General features: G+C 41.3%; 1 protein-coding gene across 1 annotated transcript in view; it reads right to left on the bottom strand.

The window, feature by feature from the left end:
• The window catches only part of cacng7 (calcium channel, voltage-dependent, gamma subunit 7), a 54467-nt gene that overhangs the window by 20984 nt on the left and 16869 nt on the right, over window positions 1–16614 (bottom strand).

The raw sequence follows: 16614 nt of genomic DNA, 5'->3' as shown, positions 1-16614 counted from the left end.
GTTTGGATCGGAAGGGGTTAAAAATCGTTTTTTTTTTTTTTTACTGCCCATTTAACCCTTTCCGGATTCTAATTGGCATATGCTAATTTATGATAAATATGCTTTGGATTCGGTTCAGCCGGGACCGCAGATCCGGCCGAAACCGAATCCTTAAAAAAAAGCCGGGATTCGGTGTATCCCTTGTATAGACGCAATTTATTAAGGTATTTGCATCCAAATATGTTGCTACTCTTCCATGTGGTTGCCTAAGTGTCTTAATAAAAGGCCACACATGGCCTGAAACGTTGCTGTTGTTTGCCCCTGAAATTTGCAATAAAGGAATTTTAATCTAAAAGATAAGAGGTGCTGTTCCTGATCATCTGTACTTGGAATTACCGATGGAAAGTGGCCATTGGGGGAACCTGCACTACTACAAATTAAATACAAGGTGTTGACTACTATTCTCAAAGTTGCCTAAGTGTCTGTCCAACCTCTTCTGATGAACAATGGGCAACTGTGTATATTGTTTTGGAGAACCCTGGAGCTACAAGCATTGTGGAACCGGAGATAGATCCAGGATTCCCTCAGCATGTTGCATCAATAGGCACCCCAGACTTGTTACTGGAGGCTCATAAACTTAACCACATTCACTTTTTCTGAGACAGAAGCAGGTAAAAGACCTATAAATGGATAAAAACATTGAAAAATATAAAATAGTTTTAGTCGTTTGAGTTTATTTGTGCCTATTGCTCTGTATACCTCCCTGCATGTACTTAAAGGAGACTTGTCACCCTGAGAAATAATTCCGAATCCCTTTCTATCTTGTTAGTTGAGTAAAATACACTTTATTTACACTGAATAACTTATATAAATCCTTCAGTGTTGGAATTCACAATCACAGTAAGCAGGAAGGCACCATTTTGTGAAGTTTTGTGTCACCCCAAAATTTTGTGGGGGACCTAATGCCCATGCACAGACTACAAAATTATACACTGTGAGGAGGGTGGAAAAAGTGAGGAGTGCAGTGATACCTAGAAAGTGTTGAATTGCAAGTAAAAGTATCTGCCTGCCCCGCCTCTATAGAGGCAGGCAATACATGACTGACAGCTCAGAGTTTGAAATACCTTTATACCAGGTATGGTTAATAAAAAACAGAATTTGGGGTTCATGTCTAATTTGCAAAGGACCTTTACTATAACGTTTTATATGTGCGGGCGACAGGTCCCCTTTAATACAGAGCTTTGTCACAATAAAAAATCTTAACCCTTCTCCCCCCCCCCTGGATCCTACAGTCCCAGGAAGCAAATCACTCAAGGACAGGGCCTCCATGAAAGCTCTGCTGCAGTAAAACAAATATAAACAATATTCCCTTGGGTAGAATCTCAAAAGCTTGTCTGATATCTTGGGAACATCATAACAATTGCAAATAAATTCCCAATATACCTTTCAATATACACCAGAGGCTTTTATTGCAACAGTCCATTTAGTCAAAGAAAACATCTGTACCGGACTATTTATGAGAACGTTTTGTTCTGAGGACAGTGTTTCAGCGTAGCCAAAACCCAACCGCTCTAAATCTTCTGCCATAAACAAATGCAACAAACTCACAGTTATTGCACCTCTATTAATCGGAACTGCTCACACAAACAAACAGGGTGATAAAAGACCTCATAAAATGCCTACGGTCCAGATTCAAAGATTACATCAGTTGCCTTCACGCATCTCTGACCTTCTTCACATTGATGTTTGTGTGTGTGTATATATGTATATATCTATTAATATATGTGTTGGGGCAAGGTGAGCGCCAGGCGTGATACTGCCAAGCTTCCCATGTTTGTTAAACTAGAAGTTTACAGAATAAAGCTGTAGCAGCACTCAAGTTTCCAAGAAGGAGTATAGATGAAGAGGAGATTGGAACTGGGTGGGGGAATAAAAAATTATAGTCTAGATCTAGGTAACATTTTGTAATCATGGCATTTTCCCATGTCGAGATTCATGTTATATTGAAATGTAAAATACAACACCACTGTGAGCCTAGATTCTGAAATGGCAGTGGATGGGATCTACTTGGGCTTTGCTAAAGAATTTGATACAGTACCAAACACTGGTTAAATTAAGGAATATTGGTCTGTAACATAATATTTGTAATTAGATAGAGAACTGGCTGAAGGATAGATTACAAAGAGTGGTGGTAAATGTGCATTGTGCAATTGGACCAGTGTGGTTAGTGGAGTACCGCAGGGGTCAGTCTTTGGCCCTTTGGTTTTTAACTTGTTTAATAATGATGTGGAGGGCATTGAAACTGCTCTCCATTTTTGCTGATGATACTAAATGGTACTAAACTAAAGGATGCTGCACCTTTGCTAGGGTTGCCACCTGTAAATAACCAGCCGGTAAATAACCAGATAGGGCCGGCACTGGTGTTACAAATTTACTGGCAGGTAAATTTGTAAGAACCTATAAATCCCACCATTCCCTGACCCTGATGGCCATCAATCACCCTTTATAGCCATGGGCTACCCTCTGTTCCGCCTAAAACCCTGCCCCTTTCCCCACCCATTTCCTGGCCCCACCCCACCCTACCCCCCACCCACACAGTTTCCTGCCCCTTATACCATAGCCCCACCCCAAAATGACATCTCAACCCACCTCCAATCCAAAGGCCAGTATTATTGACAGAAAATGGTGGCATCCCTATCCTTTGCAGAGTGATTTGACTAAATCAGAAAACTGGCCAGCAAACTGCCAAATGAGGTTCAGTGGAAGGTTATTCACTTTGGTAGAAATAACATAAATGCAAGTTATACATTACATTTTAGTATATTTGGGGTATCCTTAATTGAGAAGGATCTGGGGATTTTTGTGGCTAACAAGCTGTGCAACTTTTGGCAGTTTCATTTAGTGGCTTCTTTATAGGTCCCTGGTAAGGCAGCACCTTAAGTATACAGTGCAGTTTTGGGCTCCAGTCCTAAAAATAGCAGAGCTTCAGAGATGTGCAACTGGACTGGTAATAGGGATGGATGATTGGGGTTGACCGGGGTTTTTTTCTCCAGAGAAAAGGCATTGGCAAAGGGGCATGCTTACTCCTTGCAAGTACATTAGAGGACATTATACACATAGAAATGCTCACTGCACCAGAGGCCAACTCTTTAGATTAGAGAAACAGAACTTTTATTCAAAGCAAGCGAGTACATAAAATAAGGGAAAAGTAGTCCTGACAAATTAAAAAGTCTGTGTTAATTGGCTCTGTATCAAACAACTGTGGATGCCTGGTATTTCTTCCTATTAAAAATATACTACAACTCTAGAATCTGTCATGTCCTAACTCCCCATGCCTCATGTAATAATAGATATAAATATTGCAGCGACTGAATACGCGTATGTGTAGGATGAAATGTTTTCTATGTGGGCTAATAGTCTGAGTGGGAAGAAAAGTGAATTTGTGGGTGTGCATGTATATTGTCAAAATGCAAGCTTATACTGTATGTTAGCATGGCTTATCTATCCTCTATCATATATTGCTCATAACAGAGATTTCCAGTAGCCTATCACCAAAATATGATATTTTCATATCCATCGTACATTACAGCGAGGACTTGATCACGTACATATTATAGGATCATGTATTGTACAAAGAACATAACTTGTTATCATCTGGGTTCAAAGAAACTAAACACATGACTTTTCAATTATTCTATCAGTTTCAGAACAGACGAGGTAATAAAAAGAATCTGATTGTCCCATCACTTTAACAGGAGACCCTTACACCTGCTAGTAGGATAGTTTTAAAGACTAGGGATGTGATCCTGCCATACAAGGTGCATTGTAAATCACTGGGGTCAATTCGACCAGTTTCATCAGGGACCAATTAACCTGTTTGTATGTAGGATATGTACCAGCGTGTCCCCATTCAGTCAACATTAATGTAATGCTTTTCTTAGCTCACTGTTGTTACTCAACACTATCTGACTCTTCTCAGGTTCTCTTAACAGCTAAAGGTTACACTTCAGACAGGCCTTTCATTCGCTGAAGATTTATATTGATATTGTAGTGTAATACATTTATCATTACATGTCACAGATTATGGTGTCACATGTTGTCCAAACACTCTATACAATTCACCCAGATCCAGTTCAACTGTATGACTGTGTGTGACCAGCACATCCTAAGGCAGAGTTTTATGGAAACATTAACCTATCATAGCAGATTTGGCAGGGTCTAATGTATTGATCTAGTACAGGTATAGGACCCATTATCCAGAATGCTCGGGACCAAGGGTATTCCGGATAAGGGGTCTTTCCGTAATTTGGATCTCAATACCTTAAGTCTACTAAAAAATCAATAAAACGTTAATTAAACCCAATAGGATTGTTTTGCATCCAATAAGGATTAATTATATCTTAGTTGGAATCAATTACAAGGTTCTGTTTTATTTCTACATAGAAAAAGGAAATCAGTTTTAAAATTCTGAATTATTTGATTAAAATGGAGTCTATGGGAGACGGGCTTTCCGTAATTCGGAGCTTTCTGGATAACGGGTTTCCGGATAAGGGGTCCGATACCTGTACTTGGTACTTGGTCTTTCTGAATATTTTTTGAAATGACAGCTTTTGGTGGCACTTCAAAATAGAGACCACTCTACTATAGATATGAAGAACATTCGATGAATGTATATTTTGATGGGTCTCAATCTCCATTGTGATCTACTGCCTATAGTTACCTTAGAGACTCAGTACTGCATGGTTCCGAGAGCAGTAACAAGAGCCGACAAAAGGCAATAACCCATGGACTCTCAAACCTGTACAAAAACTGGAACAGGTGAACAAGAGTAGAACATGATGACACGAGTCATGAACATAGGTCAAGTTCAGGTACATATGAGAACAGCACAGTCAGTCAGGACAGGCAAAGAAGAACCAGAAACAGGCTTAGACAAACCCAGGTATGATCAGAACACAAGTGGGAAAACATACTGAAAGCAAAAACCAGGACATATAACAAAACCAGCAAGATAGATACTGTATATCATGACCTGGATGAATGAGAATCTTCATAGACATACAGCAAGATATTACACCCAAAAGATCATATCAATGAAAACCATTAACATACAGGTATAGGACCCATTATCCAGAATGCTCGGGACCAAGGGTATTCTAATGGGATAAGGGGTCTTTCCGTAATTTGGATCTCCATACTTTAAGTCTACTAAAAAATCAATAAAACATTAATTAAACCTAATAGTTTTGTATCCAATAATGATTATTTATATCTTAGTTGGGAACAATTACAGGTACTGTTTGATTATTACAGAGAAAAGGGAATCATTTAACCATGAAATAAACCCAATAGGGCTGTTCTGCCCCCAATAAGGGGTAATTATATCTTAGTTGGGATCAAGTACAGGTACTGTTTTATTATTACAGAGAAAAGGGAATCATTTAACCATGAAATAAACCCAATAGGGCTGTTCTGCCCCCAATAAGGGGTAATTATATCTTAGTTGGGATCAAGTACAGGTACTGTTTTATTATTATAGAGAAAAGGGAATCATTTAACCATGAAATACACCCAATAGGGCTGTTCTGCCCCCAATAAGGGGTAATTATATCTTAGTTGGGATCAATTACAAGGTACTGTTTTATTATTACAGAGAAAAAGGAAATCAGTTTTAAAATTCTGAATTATTTGATTAAAATGGACTCTATGGGAGACGGGCTTTCCGTAATTTGGAGCTTTCTGGATAATGGGTTTCCGGATAAGGGATCCCATACCTGTACAAGGAACTAATTATTGTGGTCGGACAATCAGGCCAAAAGTGGTCCCTAATGCAAGGAAGCTGGTAGGCTGGCCCTTTAAACAGATAGACCCATGTGATCATTTTTTCCATGTAAATTCAGAAGCCAAAGTACTGTCTTTCTACCCTACTCTAAAGCTGGTAACACACAGGCAAATTTAAGGTGCCAGTTTGACATATTTGCCCATGTATTGGCTCTTCTTGACTATCTCCCTCACAGATATCTGGCCAAAATCAGACAGGTTTGAATATCCCATGCCTCCCAAGTGTCCCGATTATTGTGAGACAGTCCCGATTTTAACAGTTCAACCCGCAGTCCCAGATTCCTATTGAAAAGTCCCTGATTTCCCTTTGATCTCCTGCACTGAACACCAAAAAAGATACAAGGTTTCTCAAACTTAATTAGATAAGTAGCTTTTGGCAGAGCCCAGTATACTCACCCCCTGCACTGAGGTACAATTGTAACTAATAAGCTAAGCAGGTCTCTTGGGGGAACTGAGACTCGCAGCTTCATTAGCAAAACTGTAATAACACCTAAGACCCCGAATCCCCCACAAATGTGTTCAAACATTACATAACCTGCCGAATTTTGTACAATGGGAGTGGTCACAAAATGGGCTTTGTCAAAAAAAAATATTTTTGTCCCTCCTTGCATTTTTTTCAGTGTTGGGAGGTATGATATCCCCCTGGGGGAGGACAGCAGTGACAAGTTGACAGTAACATATCTTCTTCCTCGATGGGGCCGGATGCAGTCGCAGCCCCCGCAACCCTGGTAGTTGCACCACTGCGCGCTGATTCCATACGCTCTCAATGGGCCTGTTATAATCTGATCGGTGCCCAACTGAGCAGATCTTTATGTCTGGCCAGCTTACAGGTATTCCTAGAGCTACAATGCAACTATAAAGAGTTTAAACCATCACTCACGTAGAAGCTGTCAAGCTGGCCATACATTCATTTAGCTCCATTTAATTACCTCTTTTAGAAAATAGCATTGGGTATAATATGAGAATCAAATTAGATTAGAATACAAAACAAATTAGATTTAAATCTTTATTAAAAACACCATAAAATGCCTTGTCTAAATTAAAGTTTCCAGTATAGGAATATTTGTTGCCTTAACATTTCGTTAACTTTGTACAGATGTGATGGAAATTACCGAAGCAGATAGACCAAGAGCTTATGGGTGCCATACTCCCTCGCCAATCAATAGGTTTCCTACCAGGCCAGTGTTTCACCAGGATACCTAGTAAAGTACCAGCCAAGGCAGGGCCGGTATTACAAATTTACTGGCAATGTACTTGTAGATAAATTTGTAATAGCTAGTCAAATCGGCCCCAGCCTGCCTCCGGCCGACCGGAAATTTGCCGCCCCTCTATTTAGTTATTCTTAAAAAGTTCCCCCAATAGAAAGTGCCCCCATACACAATGCCCCCATAAACAGTGCCCCCAATTGCCCCATACAAGTGCCCCCAATAGGAAGTGCCCCCATACACAGTGCCCCAATTGCCCCATACACAGTGTCCCCATAGACAATACCCCCCAAAGACCTTGCCCCCCAATAGAAAGTGCCCTCATACACAGAGCCCCAATTGCCCCATACACAGTGCCCCCAATAGGAAGTGCCCCCATACACAATACCCCACAAAGACCTGGCCCCCCCCATGGAAAGTGCCCCAATTTCCCCATAGACAGTAGCCCCCACACAGTGCCCCCAATTTCCTCCATAGTACATACCCCCAACAGACCATCGGCGGCGGCTCCTTCTCTCTTACAGGCAACATGCGCTTCTATAAGGTTGCGCCTCGTCGCTGACGTGTGACGTCATACGCACGGGCGCAACCTTATAAGAGCGCCTGTTGCCACGCCATAAGAGAGAAGGAACCGCCGCCGATGGTCTGTTGGGGGTACGTTAAATATCATGGTGATTGCCGCCGCCCCTTCTGATACGCCGCCCGGGGCCATGGCCCCCTCGGCACCCCCCTCGCTACGCCACTGTAAGATCCGCTTGCTTGGTGAGGTCGCCAAGCGAGCGGATCTTCTCCCGATATCCCCACCTACGGGTGGGTGATATCGAGGAACATGTAGGCTAATTCGATCGTTTGGCCCTGGGGCCAAAAGATCAAATTATAATTGTGGCAATGGGGCAGTTGGTTCGGGGACCGCATCAACGAGCCCATATGGTCCCCGATCCGACTAAATCTTTTAACCTGCCTGATCGATATCTGCCCAATTTCAGGCCAGATATCGGTCGGGCAGGCCTGTCATTCCTGCCCCTACATGGGCTGATAAGCTGCTGAATTGGTCTAAGGGACTGATATCAGCAGCTACAATTGGCCCGTGTATGGGGACCTTTAGTCTCCTTCACTCTTAAACTCCATCCCATGATGTTATGGCTACACCTGCTTATGTAATGCTCCACCCCCTTTGTCAACCCACACCCCCTACCTCGCTGTTGTAGGAAATGTGGAAACTCTACCAATCAAAGTGGGCATGGTTTTGGTATTAACACAGTACTAATGCCTAACTGGAAGAGCTTATGTTTTTTACAGGGTGTGCAATAATTGGTTCAGCCACTGCTGCATCTTGTTAAGGAAATAAGAATTCCAAATCTAAATTGCTGATTTAAAGGGGACCCGTCACCCTTAGAAATAATTCCAGTTTTATTTCCATCATGTTAGGTGAGCAAAATAAGCTTCACTTACACTATATAAATAATATAAAACTTGTTTCCGTCACTCTTGGAATTACACAATCCCAGCAAGCAGACGGCTGCCATTTTATGGACACTGTTAGTAAGGCAAGCTTTGTATCTTGTTTATGTGATAGAATGGAGGACCAGATACCCACACCCATGCACTGGCTACACAGTCAGATGGTGAGGAGGGAGAGGGAATGTGAGGAAGTGCAGTGACATCTAGGAAGTACTGAATGGAAAGTTATAGTTATTGTCTGCCCCACCTCTATGCCTAAAGGTGCCCATACACCTTAAGATCCGCTCGCTTGGCGATATCGGGAGAATCCAGGCTAATTTGATCGTTTGGCCCTGGGGCCAAACAATCTAATTATAACGATGGGTATAGGCAAAGTCTATCTGGGGACCACATCAACTGGCCGATGCGGCCCCCGATCCAACTAGAGTTTAAACCTTCCCGATCGAGACCTGGTCGATTTCAGGCCAGATATCAGTTGGGCAGGCCCGTCGGTAGTCCCTATACACGGGCCGATTAGCTGCCGAATCGGTCTAAGGGACCAATATCGGCAGCTAGAATCGGCCCATGTATGGGGACCTTAAGGCATAAAGGCAGGGCAGGCAATATATGATCGACAGCTGGGATTTTTAAATGCCTTTATAATGGTGTTGTGTTTTAGTAAAAAAGGAATTTGGGTTTCATGTTTAATTTGAAAAGGACTTGTATTTAAGCAACATGCATGTTCATATCATTGGATGCTTTTGAAGTCCACCATATGGCTGCTAAGAACAACAGGATCACTCGAGTTCTTCTATTTTTCTATGTACCGGCTGTGAAGATGTTAATGTGCAACCTTGCCCATGTCCTTACTGATTGCACTGTGGCTATGAAATGCTTTCCTGCCTGGGAAGAATCACACAGTAATAAAGCAAAACAGGAAGGTTACGGAACCAACACGCATTGCACGCGGATTGCATGGCAGCATAATGAGCAGATTTCGTTCAGGCTTTGACGCCAGTCTGTTCATCAGTATGCATGTTGCATGCAGCAAAACTAACCAATTCTAGAATTCCACAAGAATGGCGTGACTCTTGCCAATAGCCTAAAAGCATTAGGAATTAACATTTTTTGAAGCCCATTGTTTTGAGTGCACACATAGCAGCTATTATAATATCTGCCAAGCTAGGATGCTGTATGGACCTAATTGGTCTAAATCACGGTGCCCTTGTTGTACATTGACCAGCAAGTGAATTCAACACTAGGGGGCCGATTTACTAATCCACGAACAGATCAAAAGCATCCGAATGCGTTTCTTTTATAATGATCGGTATTTTGCGATTTTCTTATGTCGCCGTCGCAACTTTTTCGTAGCCGTTACGACTTGCACGAATTGTCGCGACTTTTTCGTAGCCGTTGCGAAAAAATCGGAAAGGTTTAGCCGCTGTTTACTAGCGCTCGATACGAAAAAGTCGCAACAATTCGCGCAAGTCGTAAAGGCTACGAAAAAGTCACGACGATTCGCGCAAGTCGCAACGGCTTCGAAAAAGTCGCGACAATTCACGAAAAAGTCGCGACAGCGGCGAAAAAAACGCAAAAAATACGAAAAAGTCTCAAAATGTTTGTTTCCAATACAATTTTTTCCAATTTGGATTTTGGATTCGTGGATTAGTAAATCAGCCCCTATCTCTCTGGCTCTGACTGTTTGTACCATTGAAATAATCATGTAGCCAGTGCCCCCCAGCCAAGACTCCAATTCCCACAATGCCTTGCAATTTCCTGTAAATAACAGACCTATAATGTAAGGAGAATCTCATAAGCCACAAGGCATTGTGGGAGTCTTGGTTGGCGCTCACTATGGCTACATTATTTCAATGGTGCATGTAGGCAGGACCAACAGTGAAGAGAACAAAGGGCAAATAGCCACTGATTTCAAATACATTCTCGGGTAGAGACTGAAGTAATCAGTGGTTCTTTCAGTTATTGGATCAGTAAGTTTTATATTGGACCCATGATACATAATTGGCTTATTATTGGCTTTGAATTGGGTAACGCTTCTCTGTCTGCTGAGAATGGAAATGAAAACGCTTTCTGTTAAACTCTTTTATTACCCTCTGATATGGGTGTAAAGCTTAAGTTAGTTTTATATCCACATTAGGGATGTAGCGAACCTAAAAAAAAAAGTTTGCGAACGCGTTCGCGAACTTACGCCAAAAAGCGCGAATATTCGCGAACTTTGCGAACCCCATAGACTTCAATGGGAAGGCGAACTTTAAAACCTAGAAAAGCCATTTCTGCCCAGAAAACTGATTTTAAATTTGTTTAAAGGGTGCCACGACCTGGACAGGGGCATGCAGGAGGGGGATCAAGGGCAAAAATTTCTCTAAAAAATACTTTGTTGAAAAAGCGTTGAGTAAAAATGGGCAGACCTAGCGGAAATACGCGGCGTTTTTTGCTATTTCGCGCTATTGGCACCATGGAAACGGGATTTGCTTACATCAGTACTAGGCTGAAAAACGCCATGTGTGGTTGTGCGGCGTTTTTTTAGGCTGAGAAAAAACGCAGAGAAAAAAAACGCGGCAAACCCAAATTGTGAACATTCGCGGAAAGTTCGCGAACTTGCGCGTTCGCGAACACCCGATGTTCGCGCAAATTAGTTTGCCGGCGAACAGTTCGCTACATCTCTAATCCACATCTACCAATGGTTCCTAGTCACTAAAATAGGCTAAATTTGGTTCCGTTGTGTTGTGTTTACAAATAAGAATACTGAAGCATTGTCTGCATGTCCCTTGTTGTTGTCTGCACTGCTAGTACTCCCCCTTCATGTACTGTATATGGTAGTGGCCACATAAAGAACCTAATATATATGTGGGTACTAATTTATATGCATACAGATATACAAAGAAGCTATGTTGTGCTTACACCCCCAACCTCACCCTTATTATTCATTTTCTATTTAAAGGAAACTAATTACAGACACTGAATACGTTAGCAATGCATTTATTAGATATATAGTTGCAGATACGTCAGGCGACAGTTTGCAGCCGGATCTCTTTCTTTAAACATGACAGTAGTAGTATTCTATTATAACCTTTTTTTGGCTATAGTAGACCTTGTCCAGCTAGTTAGGTTAGAGCAGTAACCCCAACCAGAGGCTCAGGGGCAACATGTTGCTCCCCAACCCCTTGGATGTTGCTCTCAGTGCCCCCAAACCAGGTAGTTATTTTTGAATTCCTGACTTGGGGGCAAGTTTTGGTTGAATAAAAACAAGATTTCCTACCAAATAAAGCCCCTGTAAGCTGATAGGGTGCATAGAGGCCCCTAATAGCCAATCACAGCCCTTATTTGGCTCCTCCATGAACTTTTATGGTGCTTGTGTTGCTCTCCAAGTCTTTTTATATTTGACTGCGGATCGCAAGTAAGAAAGGTTGGGGACCCCTGGGTTAGAACATGGGGTACATTGGACTCTCTTTCAAATGATGGGCCTTTGTGGAAGCGTTTGTAAGGATGGCATTGTTGAGCTACACCCTCCACTGCCTCATGTAATATAGTGATGGAAAAGAAAGACACAGTTAGTTAATTTGCAGCGCACTCAAACAGAATTATTGTCCAAGACATTGCAATGCAGGGTTAATACACAAAAATTCAGATAGAATGACAGGCATGCAGATACACAAGAAGGCAGCAATATCAGAATGGCGCACCACTGCGGAGGGCCAACTGAGTTAAGCAGATTTACGTCCTTATGGTTTCTACCTTTAACTGGGCTGGATCCCAACAGCAGACTTGATCAGTCTAAGCCTGATACCCTACTGCAGTCCCTTCACGAAGGCAGCAGAGCCTGTAATGGAGAATACTCCCACTTTCTCTCCTGGTTGGGGCAGAGAAGCTGCTCTTGCTAACTAAAGCTGACTGTGCTATAACAAGAATGAATCTGCTCTTACTATTCCTTGTTCAAGGGGCCCCTCCTCCCTGACTTCACTAAAGGTTCTGGTCCCTTTAGGACAGAACACTTCTGGGCCTTGTTGATCCCAGGCCCCCTGGAGCATCCACCTAGTACAACAGATGAAGCCAGAAAGAAAGCTCCACCTCCTGCTAAACACTATATTACAGTGTGCAGGAACACATCATAAGCCTTATGGGCTATTTTTGGAGCAAAAAAGTACAAATTGTAAAAATTAATTTGGTTGGTGCAAGTCAGTTATGTCCATACATGCAACACTCAAAGGGAACCCTAGAAAAATGACTAGGTTCCTACTGGCAGTAGTTGCAGGTTTCCATAGGGCCCAGCCAAACAGTTGATCAGAACATTAGCCTGAGTTTAGGTAGGAGAAGGAAAGGCACAAGTTTATTCTCAATATCCACTATTTTTTGTGTCCTACCGATGCTGCAAGCCATAATGAGAGGGAAGGTATTGTGCATTCGTTTATGGATGACATAAAAATCCTTTTGCTTCAGAGTGGCTATCTTAGCCCTAGAAACTCATTCTGTCTGCCATATGGAGTTTTGTTTGTGTTAGGTTTTAAATGGGTGAGTTGGAATATTAATACCATCCTCTGCCATTCACGCATGGGTATTGCAATGTCAGGATTAAATAACATACATGTTGATCAGCAGGTTTAAGATGTGGGCAGCCATGGACAAAAAATAAATGAGATTTTCATGCTGTTGAAGCCTTTTTTGATCCAAAAACATTCGACCAGTAAATTATTCCTAATAAACAAATTCTACATCGAAGAGTTGAAAAAGAAATGCACTTACCAACATAAAAGCAAAAGAGAGGGAATGCAAATATTTGGCCCAGAATCCGAATGTGCGTTACATACCAGATCTCCGTGGGATTTAATTAAGGGAAGAAATAAAGAAATCCACAGATTTCTGAACCATCAGTTCAAGTGTAATTTAAATTACAACCTTTTGAAGAATGCTAAGGAGAATTGCACCAAATGGGGCCATCAATATTGCAAAGGAGCAGAGCACTGGCTTCTGTAGGTACCTAGGGGGGGTGACTTTAGAAAAGAAAAAATCCCAGGGATAGACCACTAGTGTAAAAGAGAATTCATTAGTATCCATTCACAGTTGACAGCCTAATTCTTTGGACCAGGAAAGGAGCACATCTGGGGATATTACAGAACTACAAAACTGCACTGCAAAATAGTGATGGGCGAAATGTTTCCGCAGGCAAGGATTTGCAGCGAATTTCTGCGTTTCGCAAAACGGATGAAAAAATTTGCAGTGGAAAAATTTGCTGTGTGTCCAAAAATTGTCGTGGGCGTCAAAAGAATAGCCGTGCATCAAAATAAATATTGACGCGTCAAAAGAATAGTCACTGCGTCAAAATAAATAGTCACACATCAAAAGAATAGTCACAGCGACAAAAGAATAGTCACAGCGACAAAAGAATAGTCACGGCGACAAAATAAATAGTCACACATCAAAAGAATAGTCACGGCGACAAAATAAATAGTCGCACATCAAAAGAATAGTCGTGGGGACAAAATAAATAGTCGCACATCAAAAGAATAGTCACTGCGTCAAAATAAATAGTCACACATCAAAAGAATAGTCACGGCGACAAAATAAATTGTCGCACATCAAAAGAATAGTCACTGCGTCAAAATAAATAGTCACACATCAAAAGAATAGTCACGGCGACAAAAGAATAGTCACGGCGACAAAATAAATAGTCACACATCAAAAGAATAGTCACGGCGACAAAATAAATAGTCAAACAACAAAAGAATAGTCGTGGCGACAAAATAAATAGTCGCACATCAAAAGAATAGTCACTGCATCAAAATAAATAGTCGCACATCAAAAGAATAGTCGCGGCATCAAAATAAATAGTCGCACGTCAAAAGAATAGTCGCAGGTGACAAATTTTTTTTACGTGCAACATTTTCGCCGTTTCGCGAATCTTTTGAAAGATTCACAAATTTTTGCTCATCACTACTGCAAAACTGCTAGAGAAAAAGATTATTTCATTTTTTGGTAATTTTCATAGACTGCAAGCTGCTTATTTATAGGGAAGGTTAGACGGGCCCTATTGCCGGTCTTGACGATGATATGAAGATATGCCAAGGTGCATTTATTACCCTTTCATATCCTGTCCTACATTTTTCACACATTCATTCACAATGTTCCGAAGGGGATGCAAAACCCCCTTCTGAATCATGGTTTCTAATTTCTAAGTCTGCAGTGGATGAATGAAGGATTCTGTGCAAATTGCCGTGGGGTTTCTCAGATCACGAGTCAGTTACGTGTATGAGCCAAATAAGTTACAAGAAATGAGCTAATGCTTTGCATAGGGGGAGAGAGAAGGACAATGTGAACGTGAAGGACACGTATTCCCTCAGAGCTGGCACTACGTTTAGCAGGATAGCAGCCCTTCTGCCTATGCCTTCAATGTCCTTTCGCTGTAGACATTTTAATAGCCTTATTTGAAAAGAAGAATTAAACAGATGAGAAATGATTTAGTTGTATCGTTTGGCTCTGCAGCCGCGCACCGTGTGTTAATATAAGGGACAGAGCAAGCAGAAACGACAACATTAAAGGGGAAAGGATTTCAAATATTTGCTCAGGTTGGTTTCCATTGCCCCCCCCCTTCCTTTATGAGATAACACTCTTGCTAAATGGACCCTATAATTATACATTGTATTACTTGTAGTAAAGCTATTAATGGAAACTATACCCCCAAACAATGTCGGTCTCTATAAAAATATATTGTATAAACAGCTCCTATGTAAAGCCCTGCCTCATCTAAATAACCCATTTTCATAAATATATAGTTTCATAGTACAGGTATGGGATCCCTTATTCAGAAACCCATTATCCAGAAAGCTCCGAATTATGGAAAGCCTGTCTGCCTTAGACTCCATTTTAATCAAATAATTCAGAATTTTAAAACTGATTTCCTTTTGCTCTGTAATAATAAAACAGTACCTGTACTTGATCCCAACTAAGATATAATTACCCCTTATTGGGGGCAGAACAGCCCTATTGGGTTTATTTAATGGTTAAATGATTCCCTTTTCTCTGTAATAATAAAACAGTACCTGTACTTGATCCCAACTAAGATATAATTACCCCTTATTGGGGGCAGAACAGCCCTATTGGGTTTATTTAATGGTTAAATGATTCCCTTTTCTCTGTAATAATAAAACAGTACCTGTACTTGATCCCAACTAAGATATAATTACCCCTTATTGGGGGCAGAACAGCCCTATTGGGTTTATTTCATGGTTAAATGATTCCCTTTTCTCTGTAATAATAAAACAGTACCTGTACTTGATCCCAACTAATATATAATTACCCCTTATTGGGGGCAGAACAGCCCTATTGGGTTTATTTCATGGTTAAATGATTCCCTTTTCTCTGTAATAATAAAACAGTACCTGTACTTGATCCCAACTAATATATAATTAATCCTTATTGGATGCAAAATAATCCTATTGGGTTTATTAATGATTTTTTGATTTTTTAGTAGACTTAAAGTATGGAGATCCAAATTACGGAAAGACCCCTTATCCGGAATACCCTTGGTCCCGAGCATTCTGGATAACGGGTCCTATACCTGTAGTATGTGCCATTGGATAATCCTAAATAGAAAACTGCCATTTTAAAAATGAAGGGCCGCCCCCTGGGATCATAGGATTCACAGTGCACACAAACAAGCCAAGGCACACATACATGCTAGATCCCATCGGCCAATGAATGGACAGAGTTCTGCCTTCCCTGCATTATTTCCTGTCAGCTGATCTCTGAGGGAGCACACAGCCCATCACTAAATGGCGGCTCAAGGGAAAGGATGTAAAAGGGCAATATTTACTGATATATATATTCCAGTTTGGGGAGATTCTTTAATAGGCCACTTAATATGATATCAAGATATGAAATCTATCTGTCGGTTAAGTATTCATTCTGGGGGTATAGTTCTTCTTTAACCCCTTTCTTGAATCTATTATATCGGCAAATACAACTGCCCTCTGAAAATAATCTACAGCTTCATGATCCTTGTACAAAACCCCTTCCATCTCTTAAAGGGTTACTAAAGGCCTGACTACACACTGGCCATATGGGCTAACAGCCTGCAGTCTCTCTCCCAACAACAACACATTATCAGAGCCCAATTGAAAGCCAGAAGAACCTGCTG

This window comes from Xenopus tropicalis, chromosome 7, assembly GCF_000004195.4.
Source record: "Xenopus tropicalis strain Nigerian chromosome 7, UCB_Xtro_10.0, whole genome shotgun sequence".
Classification (NCBI taxonomy): domain Eukaryota; kingdom Metazoa; phylum Chordata; class Amphibia; order Anura; family Pipidae; genus Xenopus; species Xenopus tropicalis.
Note: the sequence above shows the minus strand (reverse complement) of the source record. Positions and strands in the feature narration are given on the sequence as shown.